The sequence below is a fragment of the Vombatus ursinus genome, unplaced genomic scaffold (assembly GCF_900497805.2).
Source record: "Vombatus ursinus unplaced genomic scaffold, bare-nosed wombat genome assembly UNPS02014792.1, whole genome shotgun sequence".
NCBI lineage: Eukaryota > Metazoa > Chordata > Mammalia > Diprotodontia > Vombatidae > Vombatus > Vombatus ursinus.
The window spans coordinates 8,115,194-8,130,522 of NW_020954570.1; the positions used below are offsets into that span (position 1 = coordinate 8,115,194).

Consider the following 15,329-nt stretch of genomic DNA (forward strand, 5'->3'; position numbering starts at 1 on the left):
TTAAGTATTTAGATGCTATCATATATATTAAGTATTGATATTTATTTGTTTATTTATTTGTACCTTTAAGCATTATATAATTTCCCTGTTTCTCTTTTGATCATTTTTATATTTTATCTTTATCTGAAATCATGACTACTACAATGACTTTTTTTTTTTTAGTTCAGCTGAAGTATAATAGATTTTGTTCTAGCCCCTCATTTGAACTCTGTGTGGATATTTGTATTTTAAGTGTGTTTCTCGTGAAGACAAAAACAAAAACATGGCTCTTCTGCCTGCTCCCCACTCTTCCCCAAGAGGGGCTCCAGCTGCTAAGTGCTCACACTGAGCTCCCAGCCTCCACAGCGCTGGCGCAGCCGCCTCCCTCCTTCCTTTGCCATGATCATCTACTGAGACCTCATCAGCCATGATGAGATGTTCTCCGACATTTACAAGATCTGGGAGATCATCGAATGGGCTGTGCCTGGAGGTGAAGGGGAAGATGGTCGTCAATGGAAATGCCTCTGCTGAAGGTCCTGAGGATGAAGGAACAGATGCCACTGTAATCACTGGAGTTGACATAGCAATAAACCATCATCTGCAAGAAACTAGTTTCACAAAAGAATCCTACAAAAAGTACATCAAAGACTACATGAAATCAATCAAGGGCAGACTCGAAGAACACAAGCTAGATAGAGTAAAACTTTTTATAATGGGAACTGCAGAACAAATCAAACACATCCTTGCTAATTTTAAAAACTATCAGTTATTCATAGGCGAAAACATGAATCCAGATGGCATGGTGGCTCTCTTGGACTTCTGTGAGGATGGTGTGACTCCATATATGATTTTCTTTAAGGATGATGAGAAATGGAGAAATGTTAACAAATTCAGCTGATTACTTTGAGTCACCTGTCATCATACCTGGCTGCTGCTTTTTGTTATCTACACAACACTAGGACTTGGACAAACTTGGACTCATGTCATCTTGAGTGTTATTCATTTGTTTTTTACCTTAATTTACTTGGAGTGGAGGCATTGTTTTTAAAAACATGTCATGTAGGTTGTCTAAAATAAAATGCATTTAAACCCCCTCAAAACAAAAAAAAAACAACAAAAACAAAAACATGCTGTCAGATTTTGTTTTCTCATTCCTTTTCAAACCTTTTCTGTCTTATAAATGAGTTCATCTCATTCACATCTATGATTATTAATTGTTTATGCCCCTACATCCTGTCCTCTTGAATTTTTCCTCTTTTTTTCCCACCTTCCTCTTTATAAATTAGAAATAGGTGGTAAAAGAGAGGGCATTTTCCTGACTTTTGATCTCAAAAGTGAAAAAATCTGTTTCTTCTCTATTATACTTCTTTTATAATAATAATGATAACAATAATTATAGCTAACATTTATATAGAGATTACTATTTGCTAGGCACTATTCTAGATGCCTTACAATTACTATCTTATTTGATCCTCACAAGAACTCTGGGAGGTATGTGCTACTATTATTCCCATTTTACAGATGAGGAAACTGAGGCAAACAGAGGTTGTGACTTGTCCAAAGTCATAAAACTAGGAAGTGTCTGAGGTTGGATTCCAGCTCAAGTCTTCCTGACTCTAGGCTCAGTGCTCTGTCCACTGAACTGTCTTTTCTTCTTATCCTGCACCAGGTATCAGGTTTTTTACTCTTTCCTTTTAATTCTCCCTTCATGTTCTTCTCTCCAACATTCTAGATTGTTTTGCTCATGACTATCCTCTGTTAACACCCCTTCCCTTAGACTCCTCTCTAACCCTTCTTTTTCCCTGTTCCCTCTAATTTCCCTTTTGAATTCAATATATTCTATATTGAGACTTCTATAAGTATTTGTATGGGTAATTATATTAAATCTTCTTTATCTAATTTAGATGAAAATGAGGTTCATGTTATACTCTTTCTTCTGTGGGCATATACTCGTGATCTTACTTCTATTATGCCAGTATAGTCTCTGGTCCCTCCTATTTTTGTCTTCTCCTACTATCAAGACCAAACCAAACCACCCACAGACCCTCTATAATTTTAATTTTTCTCTATAACCTTTACAGATTTACAATTCTGAAAAGATATTGCCCCCATTAACATGTAAAAAATTCTGCCCCACATATTCCCTTTCAATTAAACCAATATGTGTATTTTTCTATATTTTTCTTAGTGCCTTCCTTTCCATTTCTAAATATCTGTTCAGTTCAGGTACTTTTCATTAGGAATGCTTGGAAATCCTCTATTCCACTAAAGGTTAATTATTTTTCTCTGAACTTTTGCCTGGACTTGTGGAGTTACCATCCTCCTCCGTGTTTATTTGTTGGGAGTCCCTCAAACCAAGGTATTTCCTCATTGTAGTTGGATTTTTCCTTGGTTTGCTCATGGGGGGTGGAGTGGTGGGGTAACTGGTTAGGTCAAGCTCAACAATTGAATATTATGGGCAGGGCCTTCTTGGTCCTGAATATAGTAGGACAAATTCTGCTCCTCCTTCATGAAACTCACAGGCTTTGCCTGAGGGTTCGTTCTTTTCTCAGGGCTCTCCCTGCTATTGTTGCTGTGCAAAGTCACTAGCCTTACTTTCTCCTTAAGAGTCATCTGGGTCCAGTGGTGAAATATAGATCTCCTCCTGGAGTCCTTTCCCCCTGGTGCTGGGCTCAGGAGTCATTCTTGTGCTGGGTACCCACCTGTATCACAGCTGTGCTGGGACTCTGAGGATGCCCCAAGTCACTCTCCTGTAGCCAAGGGCCTTTGGAAAGCTTGAGCTTGACTAGGTCTGGGTACTGTGATGGTCATGGAGGGAGGACTGAGACTGCCTAGAAGGTTCCCAGGGGACTGCCTGCACACTCCACCTTCTTTACTTGGCTCTTGACCTGGTGACTTCACTATTCTAGGATTGCCAAAGGACTTCAAGAATCTCTCTCTGGATTCCCAAGTTGGGTAGGAGGAAGTCTAGATGTCATTCCCTCCTTGGCTTAGTTGTTTGGTATATCTCTAAGCCTTGATGGAATGATTCTGGTAGATCTGGAATTCTCCTAGCATGCTGCCATCTTCCCACATTTGAAAAATCATTTCTGATTAGAGAGACAATGGAAGGCTTCCTGGGGGTGGTGGCACTTGAGTTGAATCTTATGTGGTAGGTAAGATTTCCAGAAGCAGAGAAGACCAAGGGGAGCATTCTAGAAATAAAGATGAACATTACCCAAAGAAAGGAGGGAGGAATTGATGGGATATGTGTAGTGGACAGGGAGTAGACTAGTGTGGTTGGGGCATAGAGGAGAGAGCTAGAATGGATGGAAAATGAAGGGGGAAAAGAAAAAATAGGCATGAAGGGATATTGATTATGATTTTGTTATAACATGCCTCTGATAAATTAAAATGTTGAAAACACATGAGTTATCAAATATATGAAATACTTTGCAAGCCTCAAAACATCATTACAAAAAATGATATTATTTTTCATGAAGGAATTTCCCCTTAAAATAGAGGTAGGAAAGGTTACTGAGATGAAGGGGGTGTGGCAAAGGTACAAATGGTTAATAAAGACAATTTTTTGCTCATTTTATAATTACCTAAGACTAGCATGCAGAATGCAACTTTCTGTACTCTTTAAATGGTGCTTTTTTTTTTTAACTTAAACAGAAGTATAAGTATCTGTAACCAGAAAGTAGTAAGGATTTAAGAATGGAAATAATGCTAATAAGGTTGTTTGACAGAAGGGAGGCCCAAGCTAGTAGCTAATGTCAATTATCCCATTGGGTTAGATGGATAGTGTAATTTTTTTGGTATTTTTCATGAATCTTCTTTGTGCCTTATGTTACCTATTCATCTACATCTTAAAGGTCTAAGATGTATGGAGAGTTGTTTACAATTAATGTAATCATATGAAATTCAAGCAGTATTTCAGATTTTGGGGTATACAGAAATGTAAAATGTATGACAAGGAATTATAAGACTATATAAGAACCATATGTAAGAACTTGCTATAATCACTTCTTGAGAATCAAAAATCTGAATTAAATGGAGGGGAAGAAATTATAAAAGAAAAATAGGAAAGATTCTGGTTGTTTTCAGTATTCAGTATATTTCAATGTGTCCTATTGGCATCGTTGTATATTATGTATAACAAGTACTGTAATTTACTATTATATCTTTAACAAAACAACAACAAAATTATTTCCAGAACTGCCTATACTTATGAATTAAACAGGAAGACCTTTTGTATTGTTTCTGCCTCTCTTCCCAACCATAAGGTCCTCAAAAACACACATTTCTTCCAATCACAAAATTTTATGGCTAGAAGGACTTTTAGAAATTATCTAATCTCAAATGAACTTGGAATCAGGAAGACATCTTCAGGATTTCAAATCTGGCCTCAGACATTTACTAGTTGTGTGACCTTGGGCAAGTCACTTAACCCTGTGTATCTCAGCTCCTCATCTGTAAAATGAGCTAGAGAAGGAAATGACAAACCACTGCAATATCTTTGCCAAGAAAATTCCAAATGGGTCATGAAGAATTGGACATGACTGAAATGAATGAACAACAAATCTTTTATTCTACTGTTATTTTGAAGTTAAAGGAAGAGAGACAGAGAGGTAAAGTGATTTGCCCAAGGGGATATAGCTAATTAGTGATAGAACTGGGACTAGACTAGAACCAACATCTCCTGAATCTCAGTCCAATCTTTCCACTGTACCACAATGCTTCCCTTGTTGAAACAATCTCTCTGTTCTCAGCTGTAATTTATTCCTGTTTTACTTTAGCTTTACTATATCAAGAAATATTTTCATTTCTGCAAAGAGCAGACTGATGTACTAAGTAAAGTGCCCAACCTGTAGCTAGAATGACCTGGTTCAAATATTGCTTCTGATACTTACAGAATTATCTTAACTTCTTTGATTCTCTTTCCTCATCTGTAAAATGGAGACAATTCCTGGGTTGTTTTAGGTACTAATGACAAAACGTAAAAGGCTTTGGAAACTTTAAAGCACTTTAATGTATGTATAAACATAAGTTATTATTATGGACAATAAAGACTTTGCAGAAACAATTTCCCCCCCAAAATCAAAGGCTTTATTAACATAAAGTACAACATATAGAATGTCCAAATTTGCCTCCCAAAATCTATACCAAGTACAATTTTTTAAATCCTACTTGAACCCATTACAAAGACAATTATAATTCAGTAATAAATTGTCCAGGAATAAGGGGCCAACTCAAAGTCAGTCAGTCAATAAACATTTAATAAACACCTGCTATGTGCCAGATACTGTGCTAAGTGCTCTGGATACAAAAAGAGGCTAAAGACAGTCCCTGCCCTTGAGGAGCTCACAATCTAACGGGGGAGACAACAAGCAAACAAATATGTAGGAGAACCAGGACAGAGTGGTGTCCAAAAACCTAGGGAGAATAGAGTATCACGGAAAAAGTGGCAATTGACAGCGTCAAAGTCTATAGAGAGGTCAAGAAGAACATGGCTTGAATAATCATCATTAGATTTGGCAATCAGGAGATCATTGGTAACTTTGAAAAGAAAAGTGTTGATGTAGTGGTAAAGTCAGAAAACAGATTGTAGAGAGTCAAGAAGAAAGCAAAAAGAGGGAAGTGGAGCACCCATTGCAGATGGCCTACTCAAGGAGTTTAGCCACAAATGGCAGGTGAGATATGGGATGGCAGGATGGAAGGATCAAGTGAGGTTTTTTTTAAGGATGGGAGAGACATGAGTAAGTTTATAGGCAGTAGGGAAGGAGCCAGTTTATAAAGAAAGATTAAAGATAAGTGAGAGTGGGATGACAGAGGGCAATCTGTTGGAAGAGATGGGATAGAATGGGATTGCTTGTGTAGAGAGGAGGATTTTCCTTGGCCAGGGCTACCTCTTCATGTGAGACAGAGATGAAAGCAAAGGTAGTGGTAGAAGGCATCTGAGTGATATGAGGAGGAGGGGGAAGGAGGAGCTCTCAACAAATAGCTGTATTTTTTTTTTTTCTTGTAAAACATGAGGCAAGGTTCTTAGCTGAGAGTGTGAGAGGGGTGAGTGGCAGCCATTGGAAGTTTGAGGAGGGATAAAAAGGTTTGGAAGAGCTGCTATCCAGAATGGGGTAATAAGTTGATGTGGCAGGTATGGAACTGTTGCCTAGCAGCAGTGAGGATTTAATTGAGATTGTATAATTTTGTGGTGGATTCATTCGGAATGATTGTGATTTTTTTCACCTGTGCATGTGAAGGCCTCTGATGGGGGGAGTGATCCAAGGCTGAGGCTTGGCAAAGCACAATCAGAGATGTAAGGGGGCCAGATATTCAAGAGAAGAGGAAGGTGTAGAGTTGAACTGGTTCACCAGAAGGTCAAGATGGGGGAAAGAAGAGAAAGTAATTAGTACAGGGGAGATAGCCTGGAAGAGAACTGAGGGGGTGTGAAATGGGAGGCTGAAGTATAAATCAAGAGTAGAGTTTGGTATAGGAAGGCAGGGGGAAGTGGAAAGCCAGTAAATGATGATTAGCTAATGGGATTTTGGAGTTCCTGGAAAAATGGAATTGGTGCATTTGTGAGCTTTGGTAAGATGGAGGGTATGACCATCTTTGTGTATGGCTGAGGTGGGAATTAAGGAATAGCAGTAGGTTGTGGCAAGTGAGTAAGTTAAGGAACTGAGTGGTTAGGATGTTTGAAGGAGTGTCAGTATGTTGAAGTCCTCTAATATGAGGGCAGGAGTTGGGGAGAAGAGAAAGATTTAGAGTTAGGTACTGAATTTGTTGAGAAAGGAAAGATTGCCCTGGAAATCTAAAGACAATGGTGACCAGGATTTTGATTGGGTGGAAAATATAGATTATATGGACCTCAAAAGGAAGAAAGGATACTGAGTGATGGAGGTAGGGGGAGAACCTGGAAGTGGCAATGGGAAGCAATAAATATTATAACTTCTCTGCCTCAACCAGTGAGCCAAGGGGATTGACAGAAAATTTTCAAAATTTCAAAACAAAAAAGTGATCCACTTCCCCTTCTCTCATTTTTCATTCACATTATTTTGGACTTCAAGTCAAAATTTGCTTAGATTTCTTTGCAGTTTAAATATGCTTCAAATTTACTCTTTCTCATTTTCAGGACTGACCACAATAGCCAAAAAGCACCATTGCCTTGGAATTAAAATACACGGTGTGATTTTCTTCTTTTTTTTCTTAGGAAGCACGGGACATTTTTTGGAAAGATTTGCTAGAACTTAGTGTTGCCTAACTTAAAACAAGATGATTTAAAAATTAGTACTCTCCCAGGAGCAGTGTCTTTGAACAGATCATGTTATACGACTTTCTTCCACATAATGCCTTGTATTACCTTTGCTTTGTTGAATTGTCGTTGCTCATTTAACTTCTCTCCCCTGCTTTCCCCGTTAGTCCATGGAAGGCTGCTGCTGGCCTATGCAGTTTGAGTGGCCTAGCTTAGATTCTCAGATCCTCAGGCCCTCCTTTAAGGGACGTTTTGGGAGTAGAAACTACCAATTCTCAAATTCAGCATTCACTCCTTCACAGCATCAGGGAGAAGTTCCGGAGGCAGAGGAGTTTGGTTTGAATCCCTGCTCTGTCGCTTGCTTTCTGTTTGAGTTTAGCTACACAACTTGATCTTTCGGGGTCTTCTCTGTAAAATTAGAGGGCTGAGCTAGAAGCCCTTTTGCTTTTCGGTATGAATCCTATGATTTCCCCCTCAGAAATCGTGGGGTGGGGGGCCTCAGTCTATCTGCCGGACCCAAGCCTCCCTGGGCTCCAGTGGGGAACCCTGCAGTTTCCTGTGGTGCCCCTGCCCAGGCCAGACCCCACATGCTTAGTGTCGTGGAAAGGGGGCTGGATTTGGTGACGTTGGACCTGGGTTCAAATCTTGGCTGGGCTACTTCTAAACCTGCGTGACCCTGAGCAAGTCACTTCCCCTCTCTGGGCCTCAGCCTCCTCATATGTAAAATGTGGGGTCCCTTCCGGATCTTTGCTCCCAAGACCCACCTTGGCCCCCCGGGGTGCCCAGAGAGAATGGAACCGGAGAGAGGCACGTTCGGAGGCCCGGCCCAGCCACCAGGACCCAGCCTGCTAGCCCCGGAGGGGCTGCCCCACCCATGCCCTCCGGCCCTCTCGCGGAGAGCCCACCGCGACCCAGCCCCGCCCCCTCCCAGGCAGCGGCCAATCGGCCGCACCCGCCTCCAGGGAAGCGGAGGCGGAGGCCGGGGCTGGGAGAGAGGCAAGGCTTCCCGCCTTCGCCAGCACCCATTGGCTCCGGGCTCGGGGGAGCCCCGAGGCCGGAGTGCGACGGGATTGGCCAAGGCGGGTCGGGGCGGTGGGTCCCATTGGCTGCGCAGGTCCCCGTGATGCGGGGTGGTGACTGACGGCTCCGGGTCTGAGGGGCTCCTGCTTGTCAGGTTCTAGGTAGGTGCATTTCCGCGCGCCCGCCGTCGCCCCGGGCAACGCTGGGGGAGCGGGGAGGGCGAACCCGGAGCTGGGGCAACACCCCGCGCCCTCTGGGGGGCGCCCGGGGCTCGGCTGCGAAGGTGGTGGCCTTGGCGGGGGCTCCGCCTCTTCCTCCTCCTCCTCTCCTACTCCCCCCCACACCTCCCAGCCCCGGGGCCATTGCCCACCCTCCCTCGGGCTAGGTGAGGGGCTTCTCGCGTGGAGGGTGGGGTGCGAGCCTAGAGCCCCGAGGTCGGAGGCCCGGGCCTGCCCCTCTGGGGTCCCGGGGGGTGCCAGATAAGGGGGGAGGGGAGGTGGCTGGAGATGGCTCCGCCCCCGCCCCGCCCTGCTCCGGCTGCTGGGTCAGGGGGTCACTTAGTGTCCCCAGCCGAGGGGTACGTGGTCCTTACCCTGCCAGTGTCCACCATTCTCTCCCAGCTCCTCTGCCTGGCTGCCTCCCCCTCCCCTGGGCAGCGCTAATGGAGGGGGCGCGGGGGGGGGGTGGGGGCAGTGGGAGGAGGCCACCCTGAGACCTGGGGGGTCTTGCAATCCCCCCATTTCCTTAGTTTCCCTTAGGGTATGAAAAGGACAAGGGCCTCTAGTTTTTTTCCCTTCGTTTCAGCCTGTCTGCCCTGGGAATGAAGTGATTTCGGGGTTGAGAGGTGTTAGGAGGGATGGGAGACATTACTTAAAACCAATAGGATTCCATAGGTAAAGCATTTTAATTTATTTTTTTCTTTTGGGATACAAGTAGTCTCACTATGTAGTGATTTGTTTATATTGACAGATTTTTGTTTTCATTTTTCATTCTGTATTGTGAAAAATTGGCAATCTTCTCGTTACGTTCAGAGGAGGCAGCAAATTGCATAGTTGACACATTTTGAAACCGACTTCTATTCTACAATTACAGTTTGTTCTCTAAAGTTTTCTTCTGATCCCTCTCCTTTCCCCCTCCAAAAAACCGGGCTTTTAAAGATGTAACCTACCTTTGGCCAGCCTTTTGAGGCCGTGGGCGTGGCCAAAGGCAAGTTACAAAAATATAAATCAGTTTGACAGCAAGAGACAATATCCTGACCCAGCACGTGTTATAGTGGGTAAAGACCCCGTTTAAATCCATTTACGACACTTGGTAGCTGATGGCTTCTGCAAACTATGTAAAATGTCAGATTATTATTATTGTACCAGATAGAAACTTTGGGCTCACCGGGAAGGAGAAATGGTGGGGAAAGTTAAATTCCAATTAACTTTGCCACAGATTGCTGTTTTGGACAGCTGTGTTATTTAGCATGAGTCATTATTCTTTAATAAAGAGGTAGGCACTGTGATGAAGGCTTTTTGGATTCTTGGAGTGAGTACTTTTGGTGTACTAAAGAGTACTTTGATGTTGCCTAATTTTCTTTGCTGTGAATACTCCTATCAATACAGGTTTCTTCCTGGTCATCTTATTCCCTAAAATTCTTGGCCGTGTTTCCCTATAAAACACATATACCATGTGCTGAAAGCCTCCATTTCCAGCACTCGGGATTTTGTTATCCTTCATTCTTATTACATGATTAGCCCACCTCATTTTCTGGTCATACATGACATTCATGATGTTTTTTAGTGTTGTTGACTATAGATATAATATGTTACAGCCTACTTAAGGTTATCATTAGTGTTTCCATTGCCCTTTGGCAACTTGTTGTGACTCCAGATTTTTTTTGTAATTCCTCTGATTCATGTATCATTTTGATAACAGTGGTGTGAGACAGACTTATGCCTCAGTGAACAGTTTAGGATACTTGAAAACATGGAATTTTTCACATGTGATTCAGCCCTGTCTTTCCCTCAATTCTAGGACCATCTTATTGTCCCGTTTATATAACCTACTCAAGAAAAGTCCATAGTTGGACTAATTTAATAACCTAACCATCTAGATGATTATAATTTAGATAACACGTAAATTCCATTCAGTTTGTCTTTGTGTATGTGACTAGAACACTCACATTGCTATGAACTTTACAGAGATATTATAGTGTTCTGGGGCTTGCTACATTTAGTAGCACCCTATAAAATTGCAAATCTAGACATTGTTTTGTCAATGCATTATAGACATACTATTAAGGATCTGTTTTTTAAGGGCCCAATTTTTGAAGAGCCTTGAGTTTGCCAGGAACTGCAATTTATAATCCAGGTCTCTTGATAAATACCCAGATTTATTGGAATTTAGTTACTGTGAGATAAATACTCAAATGGACTTGGTGATCTCTTTGATTTGGGTATCCTTTGGAAACCTTAAAATGTTATATAAACACTAGCTATTATGATACTGATACTGATGGCGTATCAAATTTGCCACAGAGAATCAGTGGATCCCACTTCTGTTTACCTCAGACCTTGTTTTTTGTTATGTGACCAGCTTATCTTCCTATCCTACAATTCCTTGAAAACGTATTTATTTTTGTTCTTTGGAATTCTGTTACAGCATACTCACACTATTCGTGATGTTCATTGACCTCTGTGTGAAACTCATTTTAATTTTTTTTTTTTTTGGGGGCCAGGCAATGGGGTTAAGTGACTTGCCCAGAGTCACACAGCTAGTGTTATGTGTTTTAGTCCAGATTTGAACTCAGGTCCTCCTGAATCCAGGGCCGGTGCTCTATCCACTGTACCACCTAGCTGCCCCCTTATTTTAATTTTTGAGACCCAGTAGTGTTCCTGGTCTTGCTGCCTTATAACCACACTGGTAAATGGTAATATTAAAAAGGTGGTCCTTTGCTTTCGTGAAAACCTTAGTGTCAATAAAAGAGTTTTGCAGTTTCCAAAAAGCAATCCAGCATGTTCTCTTTCTCTTGTTCAAGTTTGTGCCCTATCTGATATTTCAGACATGCATACTGTTGGACAAACTCTATAGGGTGTCATCCAAATGCATAATAAAATCTGGTCAACAGATATTCTTCATCCATTTGCTCTTTCTGGATGGTTAGGTCAGGTTTCTTTGAGCGATTATAAATCACTAGGAGGATTTGCAGTGTTATTGGACTTGAAGCATTCAGCATAATATCATCTGCAAACAGGAGCATCTGGAATTCCTTATTATCTACAAGGAACGCTTCAGCTTGGTCTCTGAGCTGGATCTCCTCCTCTATCACAGTGGACTTTTGGAGAACATCTTTGTTTTATTCCTTGCTCGGATAAATATTTTCAGGAAGTTTATTTCTGTTTTTAAAGCTTTCAAGAAATCTTTAATAATAGATGGGAGACACTTTATCTTTGAGATACCAGCCTCATTGAGGCCATGAAGATAACAAATTACTTCATGTGAAAATGTTAGTTCATAGTAACATTTAGAAATTGCCCTTCTTGAACTTTCATGCTGCATAATGGGTTTTTTTCCCTGTTAGTGGTGGTTAACCTTAAATACAGTATTTTAAATAATTTAAAATTAATTTGGTACAACTCTTATAACACTTTAAATGTTAAAGATTCAATAATTATAGTAGAAATAATTCAGGTTTTTAATAGGCCAATTACTTTCACTATACCATCATCTGCTATATAGCTTTATATCCTTTGAAGGACAACATTTCAAACTTCGAGCAAATGGCATTCTAGGAGGATCTGCAGTGTTCTGGGATTTAAGATAGTACCCTAATTTGTTTAGTCATTTCCTAAATTATGAACATCTTATTCTTAGTAGCTCTTTGGTACAAAAAAAAATGCTGCTGTGACTATTTTGGTATATGTGGAACCTACCTTTCCATCTTTGTAGGTCTTTTGATTTTATAGTAAACCTGCAGTTTCTGAAAATTTTCCAATATTTCTAGCCAAAAGGCCAATCATTTTTGCTATAACAGCTTTCCAACTTAAGTATTTAGGTACTCTACTATGGCATTCTTTAACTTAAAGGCTTGATTTCCTTCTTAAGGACCATCCCTTAAACTCAAATTACTCAGGCTGTCATTGATTAGCCAACAATAGGTTCCAGCCCAAGCCTCACATGGTCATTGCTTGGGCCCTGATGGCTCCAAGTGAGTGTAAATAGCAATTATTTTTGTTTTGGCCAGAAATCCTGAGGGTCTTCCCTTCCCAGATTGATTATTTTATTTTATTTTTTTTACTAGGAAAAAGAGGCCATTCTTAGCCGCATTTCTTACTTAGCATTAATCATGGAATGGGCATTGCCTCTGTCAAACTGAGACCTGGGAAAGACCTTAACTTAAAAAGGCCAAGGTCTCCCACTGCTTCTGGGGCCATCTCCAGTTCTGATCCATATCTTGGCACTGGACCCACAGATCTCCCCAGAGGAGAGAGAGTGAGACTTGGTCACTTTACATAGCCCTTCCTCACTTAAATCCAATTCACTTGCAAGTCATGGCATCACCTTCCTGATGTCATGGTCCCCTTTGAGAACAAAGGGCAAACAACAACAACCTTTAACCGAAGCCTTATTTCAGGCCTGCACAACATACAGCCCAAGGACCACTTGCGGCATGCCACTTGTGGCGTGCCAACGCAGCCCGCAGTATGTTGTACAGGCATGTTTTACATCCTCTATGTTTTTTTGTGGGCAGCCTGAAATCTTTTGGTGGGCTGCAGTCGGGCCCTCAGGCTATATGTTGTGTAGGCCTGCCTTATTTCCTTTCTAACCTTCGATGCCTTGGAGTTATTTTTTACACCAAACATGGTTTCTCATTTTAATGTGATATAATAGGCCAGTAGGTGGGACTATTGGTGGTACCACCACCGCTATGAGTGCCTGATAGAATGGTAGAGCTGGAGTCTGGAAGAGGAGTTCAAATTTGCCCTTACTTGCCATGTGACTCTGGGCAAGTCACTTGACCTCTCTGTGCCTTGGCTTCCTTATCTGTAACTTGGGGATGGTAATGATAGCAGCGACTTCTCAGATTGTTGTGAGGTTGAAATGAGACAAGAATTGTAAAGTGCTTTGCAGACTTTATAGTGCTATATAAATGGCTATTATTAGCTATTGTTAAAACACAATGATTTCTCAATTATCTATGATTGAGCTGTGATTAATTTTTAATATGGGACTAGCTACCATACAAAATATTCTTGGCATTGTCTTCTGTAGCAGATGTTTGTAAAAGAAAGAAACTTCTTTTTTAATATTGGTATCTCATGCTTATGAAATAGGTGTATTCTGGAAAAAAACTGCCCATGGGGCAAGTTTTTGTAAAGTAAATAGATGGTTAATATTTACCATAGAGTCACAGAATTTTAGAACGGGAGGGAGTGATCTTAATAGTAATTTAGTTAAACCTTGATTTTACAGATAAGAAAACTGAGACCCTGAAAGATTAACTGAATTACATGCAACAAAAATACCCACTCTCTCCATTTGCAGTCAAATCCTTTTTGTGTTATTACTAATAATTTAGGTTGTGGAAACTGTATAGAGCTAATCACTAAACCTGCTTGCAGATAGGTAACTCATGAGGGCTTGATACTCCAGATCTACAGGGTAACATTGTATGAATACTTTTAAAAAAGCATTCAGGCCAAGTGCCACCCCTCCTATAGTTAACATATACTTTAGTAGCAAAGTATGGTACTCCTGCTGAGTTAAGGAGCCCATTTTGTGATCCATTTACTCCGTTTGGGGTATGTGACTGATTAAAATGTCTGTATGCAGTCCCAAGACTGTATGGAATAAAATATGGAAGAAGATTGATCCCGAGGAACATTTTTAAATATTATTGTTAATTTATCAGTATAGTTATTTCCCAGAGTGACAGTCATCTATGGCTATTTAAATTTACAGAAAAGGTGATAGGAATGAATCATCCAGTTGGAAATCTATTTCCTGGGGTAACACCATGGGTAAGGTCCATGCTTCCACCATGAGTAAAAGACTCATTGATTAGAGGATAAGAAACGGATGCATCATCGGGAGTCAAAAGGGCTTCATGTCTACTGATGGCTGCAGCCGGCAGTTATTTATTGCAGTTCCTATTGAATGAAGCCAAATATAAAAGGAAAATGTGTGGGGTGTCCTGGCTCACTCCAACCAATGCATTTGGTTCACTGTCACACAAAACAATATCTTTAGCACTCAAATGAGTTGGTTTGCATGAAGAGTTGATTAATGTTATGGACTCTGCCAGGACAGCACGGACTCTGTCTGCACAGCCTTACAGCAGGCATTAACATCTAGCCACGGTGAGGTAAAGTTACCCTCTTAAGCCTATAATTTTTAATAACACTAGAACTGATAATACATGCTCTGATATTTGCAGGAACTTACATACAGGACTAGAGTATGATTTTTACAATAGGAAAATTAATGTCCCAGCATATGCAGATGATTTACCCATGGTTGCTGACATCATTGGCTCCCTGACTAAAATGCTGAAAGGTATAAGTGAGGTTGCCAAACACGTTTTTAATGAGACCAAATGTACAACCTTATTGACCGATGACCAGAAGAAGAAGGAATTCCCCATACAATTCCAAATTCAAAGTTAGGGGATTTCAGTGATGTTTAACACCTATTCTTACCTTGGAATTCCTATGGGGTTCCACACTGCAAATTCTGTGAAGGATGCAGTAACTAAATGACCACAGACTTAGACCTAATGGACAAGTCTAATTGGGCTCCTTGTCAGAAAACGGGTATAGTAAATACTTTTTTCTTACCCTGCACCTATGTCATTCCGTGTTAAGAATGGTGTGGTCCCTAAGAGTGCCCTCGGACTCTTGGACAGAAAAATTTAAAAGATACCAGGAGATGGCTACACCCCTCAAAGAGCCACATTAAGTACCTGTATCTCCCCTATAACGTAGAGGTTCTGGGGAGAGTGAACCTCCTGCCACTAGTTGTACTAGCTGTCATCAGTCATTAGGTGGCTCATAGGGTAAAGTTTCTACATCAGCCAGTCTGGGCCAACTGCCTCACTGTACTCCTAGTGATA

At 41.2% G+C, this 15,329-nt stretch overlaps 1 protein-coding gene and 1 pseudogene across 5 annotated transcripts in view; both read left to right on the plus strand.

Moving 5' to 3' along the window:
- Positions 1-363: 363 nt before the first annotated feature.
- LOC114048344 lies at positions 364-864 on the plus strand (annotated as a pseudogene).
- Positions 865-8,314: 7,450 nt separating this feature from the next.
- FER (FER tyrosine kinase) overlaps positions 8,315-15,329 on the plus strand; it is a 260,682-nt gene continuing 253,667 nt past the window's right edge. For 4 of the 5 annotated variants that reach the window (XM_027869208.1, XM_027869210.1, XM_027869212.1 and 1 more), the window contains exon 1: positions 8,323-8,394. The gene's annotated coding sequence lies outside the window, so the exon portion shown is untranslated. Of the gene's footprint in view, positions 8,395-15,329 lie in introns of all 5 variants that reach the window. The other variant, XM_027869209.1, reaches the window with a different exon arrangement.